This window comes from Lepidochelys kempii, chromosome 22 (assembly GCF_965140285.1).
Source record: "Lepidochelys kempii isolate rLepKem1 chromosome 22, rLepKem1.hap1, whole genome shotgun sequence".
NCBI classification, from domain to species: Eukaryota; Metazoa; Chordata; order Testudines; family Cheloniidae; genus Lepidochelys; species Lepidochelys kempii.
In genome coordinates this window covers 14,507,375-14,532,912 of record NC_136401.1, presented here as the reverse complement: position 1 = coordinate 14,532,912, position 25,538 = coordinate 14,507,375, and the positions used below count along the sequence as shown (strand labels likewise).

General features: G+C 44.4%; 1 protein-coding gene and 1 long non-coding RNA gene across 2 annotated transcripts in view; one reads left to right on the top strand and one right to left on the bottom strand.

Moving 5' to 3' along the window:
• Positions 1-6,750, top strand: part of LOC140901712 (uncharacterized) — a 40,002-nt gene extending 33,252 nt beyond the window's left edge. The window contains exon 4 of the long non-coding RNA XR_012155940.1: positions 3,733-6,750. This is a non-coding gene — a long non-coding RNA (uncharacterized LOC140901712). The remainder of the gene's footprint in view (positions 1-3,732) is intronic.
• Positions 1-25,538, bottom strand: part of CLMP (CXADR like cell adhesion molecule) — a 72,398-nt gene that overhangs the window by 27,141 nt on the left and 19,719 nt on the right. The window lies entirely within an intron of this gene.

The window sequence follows — 25,538 nt, the reverse complement described above, 5'->3', positions numbered from 1 at the left end:
CTCCCACTACACAGGGAAAGTGTGAGAATTAATTAATTAGTTTATGCTTGCAAAGTTTTTGGAAGATGGAATGTAAATGCTAAGGGTCTGATTCTCTTCTTGTTGTACAGTAATGTCATTCCACTGTCTTCAGTGGAGTTTCTCCTGATTTACGTGGCTATAAGTAAGAGGAGGATCAAGCTGTGAGTAATCTTATTAGTATTATTTAATGCTATTCTCCACATCCCTCCCAGGGTTTGGCCTAGCACAATGCCAGCTGCAAGCAATCCCTTAGGACTTTGGGTTGGAAATGAGACTACTGTCTGCTCCCTTCATCCTTTCCCAGGTTTTTTCCACTACCATGAGGAATTAAACAATTCTGTACGCATAGTGCTGTCTCCCAAAAGACAAGAGGCAGAGTTCCATGCATCACACTCCAGGAGTCACATCACCAGCCCAAGCAAAGCAAGGAGTGTATTGGAATGTAAATCGGACTTTATATATTGAAAGATAAGCAGGCATGTGGATATTAGAAAGCGGGTATCTTTGTTGTCCCCCAAGCTCATCAGAGGTACTGAATGCTAGTTTGTGTTACACTGAAAAAACACTCAGCTCGCACTTCTGTAAAAGGCACTGTGTCCAGAAGGATCCCAAGGCTCTTTCCAATCAAATTTACAAACTGAAGGTCAAATCCTGCACAGTTTGCTCATGCTAGCAATCCCACTGATGTCAAAAGAGCTACTCATAGCTCACGAAAGCTCATGCTCAAATAAACTGGTTAGTCTCTAAAGTGCTACAAGTCCTCCTTTTCTTTACATAGGAGAAAGGCATACACTGTTTGGAAGGACTTTTCCCACCATGGAAGGGAAGCCACCTCTGAGGCAGAACACAGCAGTTGTTTTAACTGACACGTAGCAACATGGCACAATAGCTACTCCATTCCTCTTTGAGCATGAGGTGGGCATGACACAATAGCTACCAATACCAATGTGTACCGTGGCACAATAGCTACCAATGCTAAAGGGACTGAAAATTCAGGATCAGAGAATGCAAGAAGAATGTATTGCTAAGTGCTAAATAAATTAAAAATATAATAATGCCAGACTTGGCCAAATGTTTTTCACACTGGCTTGCTACTGATTAGATATATTCTTAGTTCGAAGTGACTGCCATGAAAGAACAGCTACAGTGCGTATTACAAACACACGCACAGCCTCCCCCACCACACACACAGACACAGCAATCGTCTGGAAAGGATTCCATCCCCAACAAGATTGAAATCTATAATCTGAAGGTCAAATCCTCAGCTGATACAAATCAATGTGGCTACCTTGGCTTCAGTGGAACTATGCCAGTTGATGCCAGCTGGGGATCTGACAGTTAGTGTGCCAGGAAATGTGATCACATTTGGGCCAAAGAAAGTTTTCTGCAATACGCGTTATCAACTACTGTTTTAGAACCTGAACAAGGTAATTCTAATCCCCATTTTTAAACATCCTAACCCTAATCTTCCTCCCTGTGCTAATGGATTAAAGGTATTGAAGAGACAGCTGCACCTGCACTGAATATAAACTACTAAATTGTTTCCTTGAATATGCAAGATGAATACTCTAACAAATCTATGACCACTTAGGACTTGTTGCCAGAGTGCTGCACACCACAGTTAGTTGGAACTAAATAATGTTAGCAATTTTTTGCACTAAACATTTTTTCATTGAAAAATGGCCTTTCTTCAAAAACAAAACTTTTCACAAAATATTGTTGATATCATTGAAATTTTCTGTTTTTGTGAAATATTCCATGACCTTTTTAAGTATGTTTATCAAATCATTTTTGAATTGCTTTTGTTATTTACCAAAAATATGTTTTTTTACGCAAAACTGGAGGTTTTGGTAAACAAAATGGTTTGAAAACAATTTCAATAAAAAATTAGTTAAAAATTTCTTGAAATTTTTTTAATAATGAAAATGGATCCATTTCAAACCCTGTGCAATGGAAACATCTTTGAAATTTTGAATTTTGAATTTTTCACCAAATCTTTTCACCAAATCTTTTCCCCCATTTTCAAAGCAGCTCTGAAAGGGGTGAAAGGGTTAAAACTCACTCCAAAAGCACCACTTGAGCAAAAGAGAAATCTGCATTATCTACTAGCAGTATGGGATCTATGTCATATAGTAAAGCAGTTCTGATTCTATCCAGCAGAGGACAATAGTGCCACAGATACAAACTATGGCATTCATTACCTTACCTTTTCCTCTATTTACTGGGGACAGTATTAACTAAATATTCTGTAACAAAAACTTCCCCCTTCCCATTGTGACAGGGAAGGAGGGTGAAGGTATCATTTCAAGCACATGGAGTAGCACTTGTTAACCCACCCACCCGTTCAATCAAAAAGGAAGGAGACTGGTTCTTGGATTGGGGTTTGTTTTCTTGGCGACTGAAACAGACTTTTTCTGTGAAGCCCACAAAGGTTAAACCACCTCAGCAAAAACAAAACGAAACACCCTCTGATTCATCTCCCACAATAAACATGTCCATCCAGTCACACACACAACTGATAAAACAACAACAATAAATAGAACCTTCCCCTATGGCTCTCATCTTGCTTTCTGCTGCTGCCTCTTTCCATTGTAAGCTCCTTGGGGCAGAAACTGCATCTTCTTCTCCATCCCTAGTAGCTCATTGTGGCCTTTTGTGAGGTCTAAATGCCCAGGTCCAAGACACAGTGATTCATTCACAGACCTTATGCCATCATTGTTGAAAGGAAGAACCCTGCAGTAATTGGCATGCTAACATGGGATTCAGGACCCCAGGGTTGCCCCAGGGTTGCCACAGTTGTGACCTTGGGCTCAGCTCTTCATCTATGTGGTGGGTGGTAACAGCACTTCTCTATCTAACAGCGGTGTTGTGAGGATAGAAACATTAATGACGGTGAGGGGAACCTAACAAAGACTGGATATTTGTATGGATACCAGGAATAGCCAGAATTATCAAAATAGCAGCACATTTTGGAAGGAATATTAAACCTTGTGATTCAGGGCTTAAGCCTCTTCTGACTCTTAGAGACCTATGTGGGGGACAGATTATGCCACATCTGCCTACGCTGCTGGGTTCTTAAGCCATCTTTTGAAGCATTTGTTTGTTTGGCATGTTCTTAAGTGCACAGGGCACTGTCCAATGGCAAAGGCTTCATGAGCCTAAGGCCATTGCTGAGGGAAGCCCCGGATGGGAACATACAAGTGCCATGTCTGCCAAATATGCCTGTGACCTTTGCGCAAAAGAGGAATGCAGTTCTGTTAGGGACATGTCCCAGTTTCACAGTCAGGGCTACTGTAGGTGTGGCTGAAGAGGCAGAGCCCTTTGCATCTGGGTATCAGTGTCCTGAGAGTAAGGAAGCTCTGACTGAGAGCTACGAATACACCACTGAGCTCTGGTGAGCAAGCAGTGTTTCCAACATGCGGAACAGAGGAGGAAAAAGACAAAGACGGCATTTGGGCAACAGTTGAGTGTATTCGCTAATTAGATCTGAAAAGGTCAGGCATGTTATCAAGGAACATACTGTAAAGGTCAGATGGAGTATATACAGCTAAGCCTAGGAGGAATGGGTAACCCCCGTTCATGTCCACCTAAACTCTGCCACAGAGACTCTGAATTCTCACCTTCCCCTCATTGTATTGAAGGGGGCTGACCACAACATAGGCTTCGACTTAAATAAAAGTGTCATTGAACTTTTCCCTTGTCCTCATCCAGATCCTGGGAAGCCCCTATAGCAACGTGACCGACCAACTCCCTCACATCAAGAGTTGTTTGCATCAAGAGTGGCTTCAGCTACTGGCACAAGTGGGAGGTATGAGAAAACGATGTGGCTGCGCAAGGGAGAACACTGGTCTTGTAGATGTAATGAAGTATGGGATTCTCACCATTCAAAAAAAGAGAGAAGAATGATGATCATTATTAATTAGGCTCTATGTGATGAATTATTGTACACATTTGTATTTGTCATCCAGTTTTTTGAATCTGCTGGATTTATAATGGAACATTGAACTCGTATTTAATCTGCACTTTCTTTGACATATCCTAAACCCACTAGTGGTTGCTCTAAGTGACTAAGTACCCTGGTCACTGGGTCCAGCTGAACTGTACTTGATGCAGGACCTAAGAAGTTGGAGAGAAGTCTCTTTATACTTTACCTTTACATTCCTCTGCTCTTGGGGACAGCTCAGTGGCACCAATTCTAGCTGCCTAGTAGCTCTCATTCACTGGAACTTCCAGGGAATGTCCTGAGCAAGGAGATAACAGAGCAAGTGCCTCCATGCAGATTCAGATCCCAGTGGATTCATGTGGTTTGGAGGCAGATCTGTAACCTATTCAGAGAGGGAGGGACCAACCCTGCACAATAATCAGAGAGAAACTTTACAAGGGGGAGCCTCAGAGCATTCTTCCGATTAGCCCCTGCTTGTAGGGACAGATCTAACCCTAAAGAAGAGCTTCATGGATCAGTGAAAAGAGGAATGGTTTGTAGCAGCAAATTCAACTCCTGTCTAATCTACTGTTGGAATAGTTTGCATTCTCTTAACTATAAGACTAGCATGTGTTATGTAGGAGGTCAAACAAGATGCTCACAGTAGTCCCTTCTGGCCTTCTAATCGATGAATGAAAAACTTCTGGACTTGGCCCAAAGGGTGGACTTTTGGCAAGTCTGTGCCACACTTTCCCCAGCTGTAAAGCAGATGATAATACTTACCTGTGTCTGAGGGTGTAAGACTTAAATAATTAATGGTTGGCAAGAGCTTGGAGACCTTTGGATGAAAAGTGTTATTAACCGCGCATTAAAAACATCTTTTCTTAAGCAACTTGCATCTGAGCCCTTTCCCTCAGTTCAGTAATGTAGGAGATAGACACCCATCTCTTCACAGAAGGAACTCTTTGCAATCCTGCACAGCTCCAAACCAAGAAGAGACCATTTTCCAGAGGATACAAGTTTTCAGATATTCCACTGAACAACACCCCTCAAAATGCAGACAACTACCAGACCTCCCCCACTCCGTCCCCAGGAATGAGTCTTTTCACAGGCTGTGAAACCCTGTCACTCAATATCTCCCTCATCTGTCACTGTGACACTGCCCTGGGCTGCACTGAGATTACAGAGCAATGAAAAGCTCTGTTTGAAAATGCATTCCTAAAATCCCCAAGGAACATGGTTTAAGCTCAGCTCTTATCACATGTGGAGGGAAACACGGGCCTGCAGGGAATGGCTGAAAGTCTCCTGCCAGGGTTTGACCTGGAGGGTAATTTAACACAAGGGCTATGTGTTCTGGCCCCGGGTATCCAAGTTGCTTTCATGTGCAGGACAACTCCAGGGCCTCAGTATTTGTCTATTTCTTGGCGTGGTTTTGCTTCAAGGAACCACGGCTCATAGGGGAGTTATTCTGGGCCAAGTTCACGTTCACATCTCCCTGCAAGATGCCAAGCACAAAGGAACTGAAATACCATGATTAGAGCAAGGGACAGATTCTGTGCTGCACCCTCTCAGAGACACAGCACAGGAGGTGTGACTGAACAGGAGGTGAGGCAGGGGGGCAAAGGTGGCTTTCCATCATCTTTCCATCATCCAGATTCTGGGCTGTTGTGGAGGTCAAAACAGGCTCTTGCATAAGTTACTGTAGCCACTGGGGACTGCTTTCACTTACAGCAGGCTCCCCAGGGCTGTGCTACAGCCCAGAATACCAGCAGCACTCAGCAGTACAAGCATGCTGTCTCCGATCTATGATTTGTTCCCTACCTGGGCATGTCCCCTACTCTGGGACTGCTTACATCAACCCTATGCTGCTTCTGAATTAAGAGAATTCTCCTCCAACCCACTGTGGCTCCTTGCCAACCCCAACAAAGCAGCATATAAGTGATGAGGTCCAGAACTGGTCCCGTAGTGTTATTTTGCCTCCATCAATGGCCCTTTCTCATTGCAAAACAATGCCTTGTGGTAGGTCATACAGTGAGTCAGGGACAGAGCTGAGACTAGAACGCCAACCTCTTGATTTCCGCTCCCTTTAACCCCCCAGCACGTCTCTCATCTTTCTTCACGGCAGTAACATCTGGCAAGAGGTTCTGAATCTCTCCTACCACGGAGACGTTTCCTCACCTGGTACAGTTACTTTCCTTGAGACAACCAGGGTCCCACAGCTTGATTCTCGAGGCTCAGCTGCAGTGACATGAAAAATGCACACACAGCTTCTACACAGGGAGACTTTTAAGTGATTGGGTCCATTGTAATGTCTGGCAGCCATCTGTCAGACACTAAAGTAAACCCCAGCTATCCCAGCATGTGTGGTCTAGTGTAGAGCTGAGCAAATGATTTATCTGATGAATTTAACCTCTTTTGCTGCTGACTGAATATCTGTGAGCAGGTCACCGTTTCCTCCAATTCATTCATTATTCTAGTATTGACTAAACAGCTTTTTTAATTTTTTACTCTGTGTCACTAAGAAAAATCCAAAAAAAGAGCTTAGTTTTGATTGGTCAGATGAATCATCTGGTGTTGTTTCCTGATTGGATGAGCTAGCAAGCAAATGTGCATGTGCATTTAAAATTAATTTCCCACCCATATTCACATAGGTGACATTGAAATTCACTTTCAAGGTGCCAGAAAAAAACCTTAGTGTCTGGAATGTTCATAGGAAGTGATGCAAACAGGGCAGTAGCCCGCTCACAGAAAATTTCATTTAAAATAAAACAAATATTGGCAGAACATTTTTGTCTTATTCAACATCTCTCTAGGAAGATCGAGCATGGGTTTAGGCTTTGGAACTTTTTGGTTCGATTTTTTTGCTCTGCCACATACACTATGTGATGTTGGCAGTCTTTTAGGCCCATATATTTAGAGAAGTAGCAACTAGAGTTGGTCAATTTTTTTTTAAAACAAAAACAAAGACATTTTTCATTATTGTTGAAATTTTCAGTGGAAAATGACGACTTCCTGTGGAAACCCAAAAATGTTTTGGTCCAAAGTTGCCAAAACCTAAAACATTTTTGGCTGAAAACCAAAAGAAACTTGGTTTTTCACGGTTTTGTTTTCCGATGAAAAACTGAGTATTTTCAGAGGAAGCAGACATTTTTCTGCAAAGGTTTTTGTTTAGTTGAAAAAATAATTTTCAGTCAAAACAAGGTTGGATAGAAATGTTTTCCAAACAGCCCTAGCACACACTAATTTTGACTGCCTAAATTAAGACACCTTGGGCTGTTTTTCACCGAGATCCTATGCACTCACATCTTCTCCACTGATTGCAGTCTGAGGGCTTGGCTACACTGGTACTTTACAGCGCTGCAACTGTCTCACTCGGGTGTGAAAAAACACCCCCCCGAGCGCAGCAAGTTTCAGCGCTGTAAAGCGCCAGTGTGGACAGTGCCCCAGCGCTGGGAGCCGCGCCTCTTGTGGAGGTGGGTTTTTTTAGAGCACTGGGAGAACTCTCTCCCAGAACTCTGCTGTGACTACACAAGCCACGTTAAAGTGTGGCCACGGCAGTGCTTTAGCGTTGTCAGTGTAGACCAGCCCTGAGTTGTGGGTGCTTAGCACCGCTGGGCACCAGGACCTAGGTGTTTCAAATTAGGGAGGCAAACTCTGGACTTTAACTGCTCCATGCCTCAGTTTACCCACCCACAAAATGTGGATAATCAGAAATTATCTACCCCAGGGGTGTTGGGAGGTGCTTTGAGATCTCTGAATAAGCAGCACCAGAGAAGTATAAACCAGGAGAAAAGTTTGTTTGTTTTGAGCTTCATTTTGAAAACTTTAAAATGTTAATAGGAAACATTCTTCTCGTCATTGGCCTAGCCTACGGATTTAAGGAAACAACATCTGTCCAGTGGCATCCAACCAACTGGAGTCTCATGTTGCATACGGAAAAGGAACAACTGCTCAACTGGCTTGCTCAGCTCAAGCTGTTTTAAAACTCCCCTCCCCCATACAGTGCCTCTGCTGTAGAACTTGTACATGTTGCACCATTCAAAAGAGAAAAACGTGGCACTTCCCTAGATCCTTCCATCCTGAGGTCTCAATGTGCTTTTTACAGCCATTAGTTAAATGAGCTTCACAATCTCCCAGTGAAGCTGGTTAAATATCATTATTTCTAGCTTGCAGAGGGTGGGGCCAAATTCACGCATAGTTTAACTCCCGTGTGCCCTTACAGTCAGGATGAACAAGGCCCAGAGACATGGTGGGACTTGCCCACAGTCACAATGAGTCAATATTAGAACTGGGAATAGAACACAAATGTCCTGCGGTCTAATTCTCTCTCTGCAAAATACATTGACTTCAATGGGAGTTTCTGGTCTCCTGCAAAAGCAGAAGAGAGTGGTCATCCCTGTGCTATAACCGCTAGACAAGGCTTCCTCTAACCAGCTGCAATAACCATGCAGGGTGGTCTCTGGGCTTGGCTGTGAAAATGCAGTTACATCATCATGGCTTCCAGAGAGGCAAATAATTGCCCAGTGCTGGGGAACAGGCCATTGTGAAAGTCCATGTGCCCATTGTACCAGCTCTGTCAGTAAACAAGAGATGCACCCCACACAGCCCATGCTGCCCACAGTAAGAGAAACAGCACAGCTCAGCACGGAGCTGCTCCTTGTGGTTTGCAAACAGGCCAGGAAGCGAAGCCAGCTAGAGCTGAGGCTGTGAGAAGGTGGCTGGCTTCTTGCCCAATACAGCGTTTCGTTTTTTTCTGAGGCCACACAGAACCTCATGTTGCCAAAAAAGGAAGTGGGAAAATATTACATGCAAAAACCAGAAAATGCTGCCTCTCCTCCTCCCCTTTCAGAGGCAGCATCTCCTCAGGGCTGGCTCCAGTCTAGGAGGAGCCAGCTGCCGTCATTACCACCTGGCTCTCGTTCCGCAAAGGAAACAGCGTGCATGGTGGCCTGCCAAAAGCCGCTCCTGACATTCCCTGTACTCCTAGCTGCTGTTAAATGACTTGGCTCTGAAGTGCAGGTGTCACTTTGTGCTCTGTCCCCTCCAGCTGTTAGAGAAGCTCCAGGCCCTTCAGTGGAAACGGTTCCAGTTTCTTTTGCACTCTGTGCTCGTGCAGTGTTAACAGCCCTGGAGACGGATGTGATGTCCCTGGCTCAACCTTGCACAATTGTTACGAAAGCTAAGCAGCCCGGATATACACTCTGCTTACGGCCGACCTTACCAGGATGATGAGGACAACAACACACTAATATTTTTCCTAGCCTGTCAAAATAGGGGAGAAAGCTACTTTCACAGAAAGAGAAGAATTTTGCACAGCTGCTTCTGCACAGGAAGTGACATGGCAAACTCGCCAATGTTGCCTCCCTTCAGCCCTGTCCTGGAAGAACCCTCTCTAGATGTCTCTATGATCCATTAAATCCATAATCTCCTTGCTGAGACTACGGCCCATGGGACCAATTAGTCCCACCTGCAATGATGGTTTTGCAATGCAGATGCCACTTCACCTGGAACTGGACTGAGATCAGCACGCCCATTTCAATAACGCCAAAGAGCTCTTAGATGGGAACCAGCATTCACCTTTAATGACCTGAGGCCAGGTTCTTAGTGGGGATAGATCAGTGTAGCTCCATTGACCAAGCTGTGTTGAGCGACGCTCACTGAACATCTCCCTCTTGGTCTGGAGCCAGAATGGCTACCTGAGGGTATGCCCCCTATACTAAAGCATCCACTTTCAACAGAACTTCTGAACACTTTCAGCGTTGCTCCCAATTTAGCTTCATGCGTCCCAGTAAAATCCGTGGAAGCGATTAGAGTTTATGGAGCCTTAATTAACATATCAGAGGCACAGCTTGGCAGTGTGTTTTGAAGAGTCAGGTCCTTCAGTAAGGGCGTTCCACTCACATAAAGTAGTGTGGGAGGTGCGTTTGTTATCCAAAACCCTGGCAAACCAGGCAGCAATAAAGAAGTTAACATTATTTGGCACCTGTGTTATACATAGTTCAGCTGAGGATTTCAAGGCTCTTGACAGGCACCAGTTAATTAAATCTCAGAACTGCAATGAGGATGATATTTTACAAGTACATTTAAAAAATACTTGTCCTCAGCCTCCGTGTGAGCTCATATTCTTATTTACAGGTAGGGAAACTTGAGAAGTTAAGTGACGTGCTCAAGGTTACATAGTCAATCAGCGACAGAGCCAGGAATAAAACTCAGGAATCCTGACTCCCATTTCCTTTGTCCGAACCGTCTGAAAGCAATCCACCATGTAAATCAATAGGAGGGGCTAAATCCTATGTAACTCTTTGAAAATGAAAAGGTAAGTACCTGGCAGCCCATGAGTAGGAGGGTAGAACAAACTGATTATTTTAACCCTTCTGACTTATGGGACACGTGTCTTGTACCCCTTTCTTCCTCCCAAAAGCAATGGGTTGTCCCAGTCAAAGGCATTATCAGAAAAGCCTATGACGTTTCCTTGAAGCAGTGAGCAGATTCCCCCAACACGTCTCAGGCTAAGGCTATGTCTATACTACGCAGCTTTTAGCGACACGGCGGTGCTGCTACAGACGTGCCGCTAAAAGGTGCGCCGTGTAGCCACTGTTAGTAGGCAGGAGAGAGTCTCCCGCCAACAAAAAAGTACCACTCCCAACGAGCAGCGTTCGCGTTGTCGGCAGGAGAGCGCACCCACCAGTGCTTGTCGTCGAGAAAACATTTGTCTTTCAGGGTGTGTTTTTTTAACACCTCTGAAGGACAAAAGTTTTGTATTTCACTTGCCAGTGTAGACAAAGCATAAATGCACTCAGCAGAGGTAACCCAGCAGTCTAGCCCTAGCCCTGGCTGCAATTCCAAGTGGAAAGGCATCCTACATCCTGAAATAGCACTCACCCTTCTCCAGCCCCTCCCTACAGATGGTCTTAGAGACCGGGGCGGGGGTGGGGGGAAGAAGTTACATAACAGAGGCAGAAGAGGGTAGGAATGAATGTTAGAACTTGCTAAAATGTGAACCCTGGAGCCTTGTGGATTCAGTCTCTAACATCCATCAAACATGATTAATTTTAATGTCACAACATTTTAATGTCAATTACTTTTAATGTCACTGCTTCTCATTCACTGATGCAGCCACGTTTCGTAGCTGGTAATAAATTCCCCCCACAGAACTTTTAGGTTAAAAGAAAAAAATAAAAGTAATACATAAACAATGGCCTGATGCCTCTCTGCTGTCCTAAGGCTCCTGACATGGTGAATTTGGCTGAGTTTCAAAGAGCATTGCTGTGGAGGATTAAAGCACTGTATCTGAGGATATTGCACTTAGGGTCAGATCACTCCTTAGTGAACTATGTTTCCATGTCTTGTTACTGACTTTGGGACTGATTTGTCTGCTGGAACATGCTTTATCTGCTAAATACAGAGCTGTGTCTCAATATTAGTAATTATTATATGTATTGCGGTATTGTCCAGGAGACCAAGCCATGGACCAGGACCCCATTGTGCTAGGTGCTGTACAAACAGAACAAAAAAGATTGTCCATGCCCCAAGGAGCTTACAATATAAGTCTAAGACAAGAGACAACAGATGGAGACAGACAGGAGAGCACAAGGAAGAGTTATGGCAAGATTTGTTTTTCTTCGTTTTCAACAACTGCTTCCAAATGGCACAATTAGGATCAGATCCTGCGCCACTGAAGTCAAGGGGAGTTTTGCCATGGTCTAAAATTAGAACAGGGTCAGAACTGTATAGCACTTGCAGCTGGACATGCTTAGGGTATATCTACACTGCAATAAATCCGTGGTGCCAAGTCTTAGAGCCCGGGTCAGTTGTATTGGGCTTGCGGGGCTAGGGCTGCAGGGCCAAAAATACTAGTTTAGACAGTCCAGGTCAGGCTGGAGCATGGGCTCAGAAACTCAGTGCCAGGGGAGGGTCTCAGAAACCGGGCTCCAGCCCAAGTGGGAAGTCTACATTGCTATTTTTAGCCCTGCCGTCTGAACCAAAGTCAATTGAGCCCGGTTCCGAGACTCGGTGCCCTGAGGTGTATTTTTTTTTGCAGTGGAGACGTACCCTTAGAGAATTCTATGTAACTATACCCACAGAGTGGGGAGTTAGACTTTTCAATGAATGCAGTTGTGCACAATATTTTGCATTCCCAATACTGGACACAAAATTGATGCATCGCTAAAAATCAGGTTCCTTAGGAGAGCATCAGAGCCCATGCCTAAATGTAAGCAAATGCTTAAGTCCCAATGGCTTCTTCATCACTTTTTTTATTAGAAATTTGAAATAAATGTGGCTAGACGACAAAGCAAAATAACTGTTGCTAAATACCGTTAAGAAAGTATGACCCCATTGGAAGCTTCAGTGCTGGTAGGTGGAGCAAAATCAGTGGGCTTTAGTACCTGGGCGAGCAACACTAACTAGCAGTAGTGAAAGTGGCACAGCTGCCCCTCTGATAGTAGTAGTGAGATGATTTTCAAATTGGGGGAATTATCAGGTACTGGGCTTGCGATTTAGTGTCCACTGGATATTGGAATATTAGGAGATAGATACAGTAGGAAAAATGGGTGGGGCACATGGTAGAGGGGTTCTGTGAAGGAGCTGACCAGTGAGAGGTTATTGCAAAAATATAAAGTAATCAGGAAGGTGCAAAGTCATTTCACATCATTTTGAATCCACGTGAATATTGTGGGTTTGCAAACTAGACTTGAACTCAAATGTTATTGGGTTTTCATCCCACTTGGCAGAGACTGGAAAGGAGCAGACTGAAAAAGCCAATACAATAAAAAGTGAGAAATGGAGCAAAGAATGGATAGACTGCAAAACAAATACATGGAGAGAGAGGGAAAGGAGCAGAGATGCAGAGAGAGGAAAAAAATCCAATGAAAATGTAAATGCAGTATTTTAATGGACTAATTAGTGTGTATGCGCATCACTTCCCTGTACAGAACAGAATATGCTCTCCTGCCTGTCGTAGGCCCTGTAGGGCTAATTGCTAATTGAGAGTGTCCTTTAGCTCAAGTAGAGTCCTGTGGCCTTTGGAGCAGGAGGACCTGTGTTTTAACTCTGCTATTGCAGTGAGGTTTCTAGTTGCACTGATGTGCAGCATAGCAACAATTGTGAAGTTTTAGGCAGCCACAGGTTTGTTAGAGCCTATTATATGCATGTGTGTATGGCACTTGCTTATGCCAGTCTAATTTGGGTGTGGGGGAAAACCGGGCTCTTCTATCCCTACACTCTACAGCCGGAAAATCATTTCTAGGCTGAGTCAAAAGCAATTGGCTCAGCCTAGAAAAATAAAAGTAACGGGTTTAAAGGATAGATAAAAGCGATTCAGGAACTCCAGCCTGTTTTGCACATTTTAAAAATAGCGTGAGAGGCTCACAAAACCTCAAATCTTACGAGATCCCTAAAAATAAAGAATAAAAAATAATCATCCAAATTTTCCAACCCTCAGAAAAGGTTTGATACGATTTTGGGGTGAGAGTTTGTGTCCTTTCTTATTTCCTCTGAACTGTGGGGCCCTGAACACTAACTCTGTTGCATTATCAACTAACATGTGGAATAGGCAGCAAGAAATAGACAGAAATATTGGACATAATGGATCAAAACAGGAGAACAACGAGACACTGAAAATTAAATGGCCCGTAAATTTAGAACAAACAACAGGAACTACTTTGCTTGAACAGTGTGGCTGTGGCCTGTGGAATAGACTGCCAGAGGGGGTCAGGGCCAGTGTACATGGGATTTTAAAAGGCCTGGATAATTTCATGAGCAACATTCATAATTATGCAGGCTAAGGCTTAAGCAGATCACTACAGGGATTAGGAAGAAACCATTTACTCCCTCTGCATCAATGTAGAACATTGCTTAGATGACTAGGTGCACTATGGTGGAAAGAAAGAAAGAACAAAGGAATAAAAATTTGAGAGAAAGAAAAAAAGGGAAAAAACCCAGACAGAAAATGAGAAAAAATAGAGAGATAGAAAGAAGAAGAGAGAGAGGGGCATCAGGAATTAACCACTGCTGGTTGCAGGGCACCAGACCTGATGAATCAACAGTCTGGAAGGGCAAGATTAGTCTAGTGGTGGAAAAAGTCACAAAGGATACATCACTATGTAAATAAACCGAGCAGTTTGCTGACTGCAAACTATGGAGAGACTGTAGCTTTTGTCGCGTTATGTTTTCTTTGCTGCTTGCTTTCCTTTGTTTGCTGGTGATGAGTGAAACAACGATTGTCCCATGTGAAATTCAGTTCTCTTCCTGGCAATGCTAATTCTGTATTCCTGCCCCTTTTACATTTCAAATGGACTCGTGCTGTTTTGTTATTGAATATTTATTCATTGGAGGAGCCATCATGAAGCACGGGCAGCTAAATTTAGACCAAATCCTTAGGAAGTGCAGAGCATCTGCAACTCTAGTGGAGGTCAGTGGGATTTAAGAGAGTTCAGCACCTCTTGGCATACGGTCCTGAGTAAGGACTTTGGATATGGCCCATAGAAAACAAGTATGCACACGGGAAAAGGGATATGAAATATTTGCAGATTTTACTTTACAAAAGCAAAGCTACACAGTAACAAAAATCAGACAGTTAAGATCAGACCCTTCTTAAGGGGAATGAGAAAAGGACGAAAAAGACTGTAATAGGGTGGCAGTTTTTTCCTAGAACACTCGTTAGCAGGTGCTGGTCCTGCTGGGAAAGGGTTAAGTAGGTTCTGCTGACCCATTGAGGCCTGTAGTACATTACCCCACCTGGATATAATGGAGATGGGAGTGGGTCTATAGAGAGAAGATCTAGGGTGTGGGCTGAGCGGTCTTGAAGGAGGAACTTAGTTTCTTTTCTGTTTTAAATATATCCAAACCCAGGGAAAGGGGTGAGTCTGGACTCCACACACAAACATCCACTCAGAGAAGCCATTAGAGATGAGTTGAGTTAAAACATTGAATACCAATCTATGTTTTTCTGTGTGAATTTATCTATCTTAGATTTGTAAAGAACATCTACCTCCATCTGAGCATTGATTAGTTACTGTAAAGCACTATGTACCTCCATAGAACTATGGCTCTGATTCAGTAATGCGCTTAAAACCAGTTAAGCCTGTGAATAGTACCAACATCAGTGAGTACTCACATGCTTAATATTACATATGTGCATAAGTGTCTTGCTGAATCTGGGCCCCAATCAATAAAATTATGACAACAAATGAAAGGTAGTAAAATTAATAGATTTTAAGGCCAGAATGGACCATTTTGATCATAGTCTGATACCCGCATTACACAGGCCATAGAATATCACCCAGTGATTCTGGCAGCAAGTCCAATAACTCGTGACTGAACGAAAGTGTCACTTTTAGTAATTCATCCATTTTTGATGTAGGGATTTCAAGTGATGGAGAATCCACCAGACCCCTGATGAAATGTTCCAATGGTTAATTAACCTCATTGTTAAATTTTAGAAACTTGATTTCCAGTTTGAATTTGTCAATGTTGAACTTCTAGCCATGGGGTGTTGTTGCGACTTTGTCTGCTAGATTAAAGGCTCTCTGACATCAGACATCTAATTACCCCAGATGTTTTAAAAATGTTTACTGTAGTATTTGAAGTTATTTTTCTCACAATGATACAGACCAAGGACAATTGGTTCACGTCTTTGCACATTATATCCTACTAAACTCCTGTTGCTTCCTCTGCTGGTGGCAGGGATTGTCATGAACTTGCACTCCTTTTGCAAGGGGAGAGCTTTATCATGGACTAGGCCTAGCTGTCAGTTGATATCAAGATCTGAGACTCATTCAGAACTGGGGGCAGTTTATATAACTGGGTGAGCTGTTTTTAATTCTCACCCTCCTTTTAATAAATCGAGTCGTTGCACAGCACCTTGCAATCTGGGGAAATCTCTGGCATGTCTTCCTTGCATCTATGCAGGCCTGGACACATCCGTGCTTATTAAAAAACATTTACTATAAATGGTAATCAGGTAAACTATAGAGATCTGCCAAGAGACGTGAGACAGCACATTCTGATGAAGCTTCTGTATACATCTGACAGCTAGCATAGCCCAGAGTCGCCCCCCAATCCCAAACAGTTTGCATTCCTTCCCCAAGCTAAACTCCACTCAGCTGCATTGTTTAAACAAGCCAAAAAGCAGCCTTTGCCAGTGGTTTAATGGAGGGACCTTTACTCTGACCCAAACTCTCTTCAGGCACAAGCTCCAAAACAAAACACCATTTACCACACTCAGCTTGTTTATGTGTGTTTTGCCATCACAACTCAGGCAGAAGAAGATGACCGCTGGGATTCAGGAGACCAAACCATCCCAGTGAAACCTGAGGCTACATGAAACTCAACACAGAGTCGAAACCCAGACTTAAGTTCCTCCACAGGTTCATCAGCCTTTCTGCCTAACTCCTGCATCCGTCTTCTCTAGCACATATATCCATCCATCCCAAAAGCCAGAAGGGTTGCCAAGGTTCAGCTGACTTACATACCCAGCCATCTAGCGCCACCTTTCTTGTGTGCCTATCACATAGTGTTCAGGTGCTGGTTACAAAACTTGTCGTTCATTGAAATCGTGTAAAATTGGCACTGTACATATTGTTATACAGACCATAAGTTGACCCTGCTTTGTGCCACATTTGTCCCTTCCATGATGAGTTTGAAATCACCTCTCTAGTGTACATTGGGGTATTGAGTCCCCCACTCTGTGGCATCTCTGTTTCTCCACACAGCATACCCAAAGTTCTTCCACTGTACACCTGAGAGAGATCCCTTAGATTATGGCTACACTGTGATAAAAGACCTGCAGCGCAGCTAGAGCTGGCCTAGGTCAACTGGCTCGGGCTCATGGGTATTGTAGTGCTGGCATTCAGCGTCAGGCTCAGCCTTGGCTCTGCGATCCTCCTGTCACACAGAGTCGCAGAGCCCAGGCTCCAGCCCAAGCCCGAAAGCCTACACTGAAATTTTACAGTTCCACAGCCCAAGCCTGGCAAGCCTGCATCAGCTGACCCAGGCTCCGAGACCCAATGCTGCGGGTTTGTTAATCGCAGTGTTGAGGTACCCTTAGAAATAGGTCCATAATTCTTTGAGCTGAGGAACTCCCAACAATTCCTTCTTACACGACTGATTCCTGACCAGATGCAGAGAGAGTTCCATGTCTGCAGTAGGCACTGTGTTACCAGCTCTTCACTCATGGAAAGAGGGTTGGTGATGGTGGGCAACTGGAATTTTAGCAGCATGGGCAAGACAAGACAAAAGACCCCCCATCAGCTCAGGAACATACAAAGGAAATGGACTGTTTGGCTCCAGGATGGCAGATCAAAGATTTTGAGCTTAGCAGGATTCAGATAGGGAGTACACATTTATAGAGATCAAAATCCAAAATTACACCAGATAGAATTTTTTTTTCTTTTTTTTTTTTTTTAAAGAAGGCACAAGCTTCCTGCTTCAGGTCATAACGCAACCAGTGACCCCCAGGGGCTGGGAGGAGATATTCCCGATGGGCAAGTCATGATGGCGTTCCCTGTTCTTTCCTCTGATGGGGTTTATCACCTCTTCATCTGGTGCTGGCTACGGTCAGGAGCAGAATAGTGGACTATCAATCTGATCTGGTCTGGCAATTCCTAACTTCCTATTCCTATGAAACAAACACTTGTTTTAGGACTGCAAGCAGACTGACTCACTGACTAAATTTATTCTAAGAGAGGGAGTGAAATGCTTGTTAATTATGGGCTACTCTTGGCGTTCCAAGCCAGTGGACAGACAGGGAATGAGGCAATTGTGACAGCACCTTGCAGAGCTGAGTCTAGAACATGGGTGAATGTGGGTGGTATTGACCCATGTGCCAGAAAGGCAGGACGGCTAGAAAAGCATATTTGTCATTTTCTGTTAACAAAGATACGATGGATCGTGAAACAGGGCACAACAATTGGGGGAAAGCACGTGTCTCTGCGTTTCTCACGGCAGTGTTTTTGCTCTTAGTCAGGCCTCATCCAAAGCCCACTGCAGTCAATGGAAAGTCTCCCCCAACTCCTGAGAGCTTTAGATCGGACATTAGGCCCTTTAACGGCACATGGCTAGAGCTTGCTGAGTAACTGTACACCAGCTCTGGCAGTGATGAGAATGAGCCAAACTGCACCCTCACTTAGATGGGTCAAATTCCACTGGAATCACCTGGGCTCTGTGCGGCTGCTAGTTACAGCACCGTGCAGGATATAAGTTGTTCTGTGTAGTCCAGTAGTGTCTAGAGGCCCCTTTGTGCTAAATGCTGTACACATAGGAAGAAACGTTTCTTGCCCAGAACAGCTTGCAGTTTAAGGCCCCAGTCCTGCATTGTGTAACACGTGAGCATAGGCCATGGACGACATTAGGGTTCTGGGCAGGCATAAAGCAATCCACCCATGTGCTGCTCAATCAGCATCAAGGCCTAAAGAGATAAGGCAGACAAAGGGTGGGAGAAAAGGAGTATGATTGTCCCTATGTTACAGGGATGGAACTAAGACCCAGACGTGACTTGCCCAAGGTCACCCAGGAAATCTATGGCAGAAGCAGCGACTGAACACAGATCTCCTGAGTCCCAGTCCAGTGCCTTAGACACAAGAGCATCCTTCCTCTTCAACTCGATTAGAGGTCCACTGCTTGTGTGTGTTACAGGGAGAGAGACGGGAAGAAGGCAATCAGCAGGGCAGTGTGTGTGTAGTTTTCAAACTGGCCCCATTCATGGTCTGTCTCTCTCTGTACAGGAAGAGATTCAGAAAGGTTTATGTATCCACTTAGGATCCGATCCTGCAACGAGATGTGCATAGGCAGATCCCAGCGGCTCATTGGAGTCAATGCAACTCTCTGGGTATCTCGATACAGACCCCGGTTTACAGTGCCGTGGGACCTGAGCTATGGACTCAGTGTTTCCAAGCCTGCACTTGAATGTCCACATTGTATTGTAAACCTGGGCTTACAGTTGCTGGACCCGGGTCTCACAGCCGTGGTAACGCCTCCATACGGTGCTACGCAGCCCTTCTGACTTGCATCTGCTGCTTGAGCTGCGTCCACACTGCCAAATGACAGGCCTTGGGCCTGAGTCGCAGTGGGACTCAGGCTCTGACCCACCCTCCAGCAGGGTCCTAGGACCTCAGTCCTGAGTCTTTGCTAACCCAAATTAGACTGATTTGTGTATGGATGGAACGGGGGGATCGAGGGGGAAGACAAAACTTTAGTCAGACCCCAGTCTTAATGTACAGTGTAGACATAACTTATGTGGATACAAGAGTCCCACTGTGAGGTTCTCTTTGGGAGGCTGGAGCCTTATTCTGTGGCCATAGTGCCTACTGGCAGGATATACTGATGACATGACTTATGCTCCTACTCTCCTTATTTTAAACTCCATATTTACTCCCCAGTTTATAACTTCCTTGTGTCTCCAGACCAGCAAGCTGAGCAGAAGAAGAATTACAATGGCTTCATCATGCTGCAAAAATTATATTCCCTTTGCCCATAAATTAAAACACTATCCAGAGAAAAGCACTCTGTAAAAGCCAGGTACTATTATTGTTATAAAGAAAATGATAGGATGGGGGAAGAAATCTCTATGAGGCAGAGACAGCAGTGTATCATTGGCGCTGGACCGCACTCATGTCCAAGTATGGCCCTCTTTAGCATCTAGAAACAATACAAAAGTGTGATTATCTGGGCCAGACAACTGGTGTCTCCATTTGCCACTTATATTAAATACAAGCAAACCCACTTTCAGGATTCTGATTGTTTCATAAGACTCACTTGGGACAATTATAGGAGTTGGCATGATTATAAATCTTGCCTGAGATGCCCTGTTTGGTTAGTGATGAAACCAATTCCTCTTCTCCCATCCATTCTCTTAACCTGACATGACATCAGGACACTTCTATTTTTCTCTAAGCTAGAAACTGCCAGATTTTATGTGGGTTGGTGGGTGGATTGTTGATGGGTTTTTTTCCAGGGTTGTTCTATTCAGGCTGTTACATTCAAAACAACATTTTCCTCCCAGATTAAAACATCTGGATTCTGTTTATTGTGCACCAAGAAGACAAGATTCTGGGATCTGGAGGGGTTTTTTTTCCTTTAGGAAGAACAGCTGAGTGTATGTTTCTTGCAAAATTCGCAGAAGAGCGAAGTAAACAGCTTTGCAACTCCTGGAGAATTCAATTTTTTTCCTATTAAATAACGAAGCAATACTCGAGCTCCATCAACGGAACACATTATGTGCCTAGTTACTAGGTTGATGGGTGTAGTATAAATTAGAATGATAGGCAAGAACTGCAATAATCTTTAACCTTTAATAATCAGTAATCTAAATAATCTTTGGAAAGGACATTAAACAGTAGCAACGAATACTTTGCATTTATACAGCACTTTTCATCTGAGGGCCTCAAAGTGTTTTACAAAGTTGAGTAAATTATTCCCATTTGACAGATGGAGAAATTGAGGCATAGAGAGAGCGAATGACTTGCCCAAGGTCACATAATCACAAAAGGAGCTAAGAGTAGACCCCTTGGTTCCTGACGCACACTCCACATCTTGTTCTAATAGCTAGACACTTCTGCCTTCTCTAATATATTATAATGATAATATCGAGCTGTTTACATCCATGAAGCTACCAGTGCTTTAGAAAGGAGGTCAGTATCATTCTCCCTGTTTTACAGCATGGGAAACTGAGGTAGAGAGAAAGTGACTTGCCCAGGGTCATCCAGCAAACCAGTGGCAAAGCCAGGACTCAAATACAAGTCTCTTAAATCCCAGGGCAGTGCCCTATCCTCTAAGCCACACTGCCTGCCCCCATGCAGCCTAGAGAGACAAGGTGGGTGAAGGGTAGCGTAATAACTTTTATTGGACAAACTTCTCTTGGTGGAAGAGACAAACTTTCGAGCTACACAGAGCTGCTCTTTGGAGCTGGAAAAGGTAGCCAGAGTGTCACTACCACAACTAAATAGAAGGTGGGACAGACTGTTAAGCATAAGGGATTAACATGTGTTGCAAGAAGCCACTTACAATGAAGTGGGCAGTTAACACCTCTGGACGTGTATTGTGACTGCAAACAGCATGGAGTTCTGAGACCTGCACTATTTCTCAAATGCATCAATTTCTAATGCATACCTATAAACTTTGCTTGCATAATATATTTTACTTGCTTTGTGGATTTATAATGCACACAGAGAGGAACATGAACCATGGCAGCTATTTATAATGAATGCAGAAGTAACATTTATCTGCTGCATGGATCCTTCCTGTGTCACAACATGAATTACCAATGGTGTGTGTTTACAAGGAATGTATAATAATTACTTGCTCAATTACAGTGGTTATAACGCATGGCTGGTCAGTAAGCATGGCCTGTTTCAGGACCACATGAGCCTCCTGCAGCAGAGGACTCATGAATGGGTTTGTTTTTAGTTTCTAATTATAATAGTGAAGGTAGTTTAGACAGGGGGAGAAATTAAGGCCCAATCCGGAGACGCGTTGTCTTCATTTGGAGCTGAGATCTCTTAGCTTTTACCCTCGGGATCAGGCCCTAATGTTAGGCATCTCAGCTCAGGGTATTTTCTCTTTTCCTTTATGTTATCAGTCTGCTTGCCACATCCTTGCTGAAAGGGATCCCTCACTTTAAGCCCCCTCTTGGACGGTTAGGATGGCCTCTTTTGGTTGAGGATTATAGGCACTGACAGTGCTGACACAGAAGAATAAAACCCAGAATGATTTAAAGCAATGGGGAGGGCTCGTCCTTCAAGATCAGGAATGTGCAGCTAATAGATTCCTTTCCTCTTATGGCACTGATCAGTTCTGGGCCTACCCTCGCAGGGGCTTCCAGCAAGTGGGAGTCATTCATGCTCCAATTGACTGTTTCATTTATTGAGTCTGCACTTTTAAATTATTTGTCTAAAAACTTGTTATAGCCATAAATAATAACAGTTGCAATTAGACCTTATGTAGCGTGTCTCCTCCCTGGAGCTCAAAATGCTTTGCAGAGGAGATTCAGGATCATCACGAACTTTTTACAAATGGGGCTGCGGCACGGGTGGTGAAGTGTCTTGACTAAGGTCAGCGAGAATACAGCTGGGAATGCAACCCAAGCCTCCTGCCCCCCAGTCCAGGGCACTACCCATTGGGCTATTCTGCCTTCCTGAGGGAGGGGCTATATTAAATGCAGTGTGGCCTAGAGGGTGAAGCAGCAGACAAGACTGCAGGAAACCTGGGCTCAATTCCTGCTACTGGCATGTGGGGTGACCTAGGGCAAATCACGTCTTGCCCCGTGCCTCAGTTTCCCCATTTGTAAAATAGACATAATGATAGTGACCTCCATCGTAAAGCACTTTGGGTATGTCTACACTGCAATAAAAACATCTGCAGCTGACCTGTGTCAGTTGGGCTACAGAGCTATAAAATTGCAGTGTTGATGTCTGGGCTTGGACTGGAGCCTGGGCTTTGGGCCCCTCCCTCCTCATAGGGTCCCCAAGCCTGGACGGTGACAGTGCAGTTCTCTAGCCCTGCTGCAGGTGTTTTATTGCAGCGTAGACATCCCCTTTCAGATCTAAAGCTTTCTATAAAAGCTAGGCATTATTTCTAATGCAATATAAATATTACATCATAATAATCAACATTTTCAGCTTTTCTCAGAAGCAAACTGGAGCCAGCGGAAAATGTGGAACATTCTTCTGAAGAGGTGAGTCACTGCATATTGTACTAGTTCGGCGCTTTTCAAGTAGAGCGCATTGTTGGGAGGTTGCAAAAGCACAGATCATTGCGAAGAAGTTCACATGAAAGGGGAACAAGCAGAGCCCCAGGGCCAGTGGCAGATGAAATAAGTCTGTGCGTGCCACCAAAATCTCCGAAGATCCAAGGGGCCCTGGTTTTCAGAAGTGCTCAGCACCAGCCACTCCAGTTGAAGTCAATGGGAGCTGCTGGCACTCAGCATCTCTGAAAAAGTCAGGCCCAAGAGTAATGGATCCAGCGTGACTGCAGAATGTAAACCATACGGGCAAAACACTCATGTACAGCTCCAAGAGAAGTTACAGTTGCAGGCCTGTACCATTCTTGGAGATGTTAACCCCAGTTGCTTAGTGTCACTTCCAGTTGAGGTCAGTTGTTCTCAGTGTTCCAGTGCTTTTGATTCATGTATGCGATTGTTTGGACTATAAATATCTGTCTAAGATTGTGAGCCCCATGTGGCACACAAGGACATGGTCTGTTATCTGTTCAGCTTGTGCTCAGCAAGCAATATATAAAATAAATCTGTACAATAAACCAATAGAATTAAGCAATATATAAAATAAATCTGTACAATAAACCAATAGAATTAACCACTTTCCACCTTATCCTGGCTGAGCCTAAGCAAGTTAGATTCCACGTCCCCATCTCTCTCAGATACTGGGGAAGAAACGATGCTTATGATTTAATTCATGTTTACATTACAGTAGCACCAAAGGGTGGCCAGAAGTGACCTGGAAGTCATGCCTTTCAGAGAACACAGACAGGAACATACCTGTGTCACATGCAATGATAATACAAACCCTCCATTCAGGGAACTGGACTGGAGTGGGGCATAATTTTCTGTCTACACCTCATGTCCAAACTCTCCACTCAGGAACTGATCTGAGGTGGGCTCAATTCCATATCTGTGGAGACCCTGAAAGGCCGTATTTGCCATTTTATAAAGATCCCTGACAGTGGTTCTTCCTCTCTGCCAGATCATCAATTAAACCAAAAGATGTCTGTACACCAGCAGCTAGCAAGGGAGACTGATGGCAAGCTCTTTTACAACAGCCAAACTCCACTCTCAGCAAAAGAAGTACATTAATTCCTTATGTTCCCAAAAGCTGGATGTTAATACTCCAGAGGCTCAACACACCAGGTGCTTTCGGTTGGGGAGAGATTTTCCATCCCACTGACATGATAGTGCTTGAGTCCAGAGAGGCAAGCATGTGCAGGGAATATTCTGGACTCAACCAGGGGGCCTAACACGGCCAAAACCACAAGAGGAGACATGCATGCTGAGTGAAAAGAGCCTCGGCATGCCCAAAGCATGTCTCATCACAATGAAGGAAGCCAGCAGCTATTGAATAGGCCTCTGCTGTCCATGTAAACCAAGTTTTACGGTACATATGGCTGGAGAATAGGAAGCAACTGAGAGGACTGATTGGGCTGGGTCGGGGAGGGAGTGGGCATGCAAAGGTTTTGTAAGGCATAAAGTGTTTGGCTGAAAAGATGATGGTGGTTATTATTATTATTATGATTATTATTTATTTGTCATGTGGCAGCACCCAGGAGCTCTAGTCAAGGACCAGGATCGCATTAGGTTCTGTACAGACACCAAACAAAAGAACGGTCCTTACCCCAAAGAGGCTACACTTGGCAAGTGGGGCCTCTTCATGGAAACAGGCTTTGAAGTAAGTGTAGCTTTTACAATCTTGTGTTGGGTGCAAAGCTTCATCTATCAGTGTTCAGAGGGGGACCCATATCACCCCCCACCCAATGGGCCAGCCCTAGGCATTAGACATGGGCTCCTAGGAAGAGAGGAGCAGACAGTGTTATGTTTTCTCCAGCGCTCAATGTGGGGAAACCCAATGGGAATCTCACACTAGCTGAATGAGTTTTCTGGTCTCAGCTCTCCAGTCTTCCATTGAAGTCTCAAGCAATGCACAATACACAAGCAAGAGCAGGGATTCGTCATAGGGCCTTAAGCACAAATGACTAGAAGCAAAGTAACAGGAGTTAAGCATCTAACCTGCTTAGGAGCTTTTGAAAACCCCGCTAGGCATCTCTCTGCTCCTGCAGGCACCTAAATACCTTGGAACATCTATTCCCAAGAACACAAGCCCCAACCTTTTTCTAAGCAGCGGCAGCAGGCTATCAGAGGGGGCACATCAGGCACCATGCCAGGAAGGCGATGAACCTCAACACTGTGCAGCCAAGGCAGGACTGGAGGCAGAAGCACCGTGATTCCCAGCCCTTTCGTAAGCACCCATTTTCATCTTCCACACAGGCAGCAGGTCACCTCTCTGTTCGGTCAGCAAAACCTGGTTAACTTCAGTGGAGTTGCAATAGTTCAACCGAAGGGAAAAAATAGCCCAATAGGAGCTTCTCTTTGTCAGGTCACTGCCATTGCACAGTGCTAAACAAGAGTGAATTCAAAGGATCCTCCTGGCTGGGAAACGCCGCGAGACTGTCTCTAAAAAATAAAAACCACCCCGCACTGGCATCCTCTGCTCCTAAGTGTCGATTTCAAAGCTTCCTCCTGGGTGTTCTGTACAACCCACTGTGATGACCCACTAGTTTCTGCTGCTCGCTTAAGATAGTCTTCACCGTATACCTTCCTAGGTCCTTTGTGATATGGTGTGTGTGTGGATTTTTATCATTGAACCAGTTTCCAGAGACAGAATCAGACCGCATGGGTAGGCAAACCTGAGCTGGCTTGGATCAAGCTAGCTTGCTAAAAATAGCAGTGTAGTAATAGTGGCATGGGGTAGCCACCCGGGTACATACCAGGGGTCCCAGGTGGGATGGTTCTGGGGTGGTAGCCTGTGCTGACATCCTGCCAATGCTGCTGTTGCTAGTCAGCTAGCTCGATCACAACTTAACTTGTGTATGC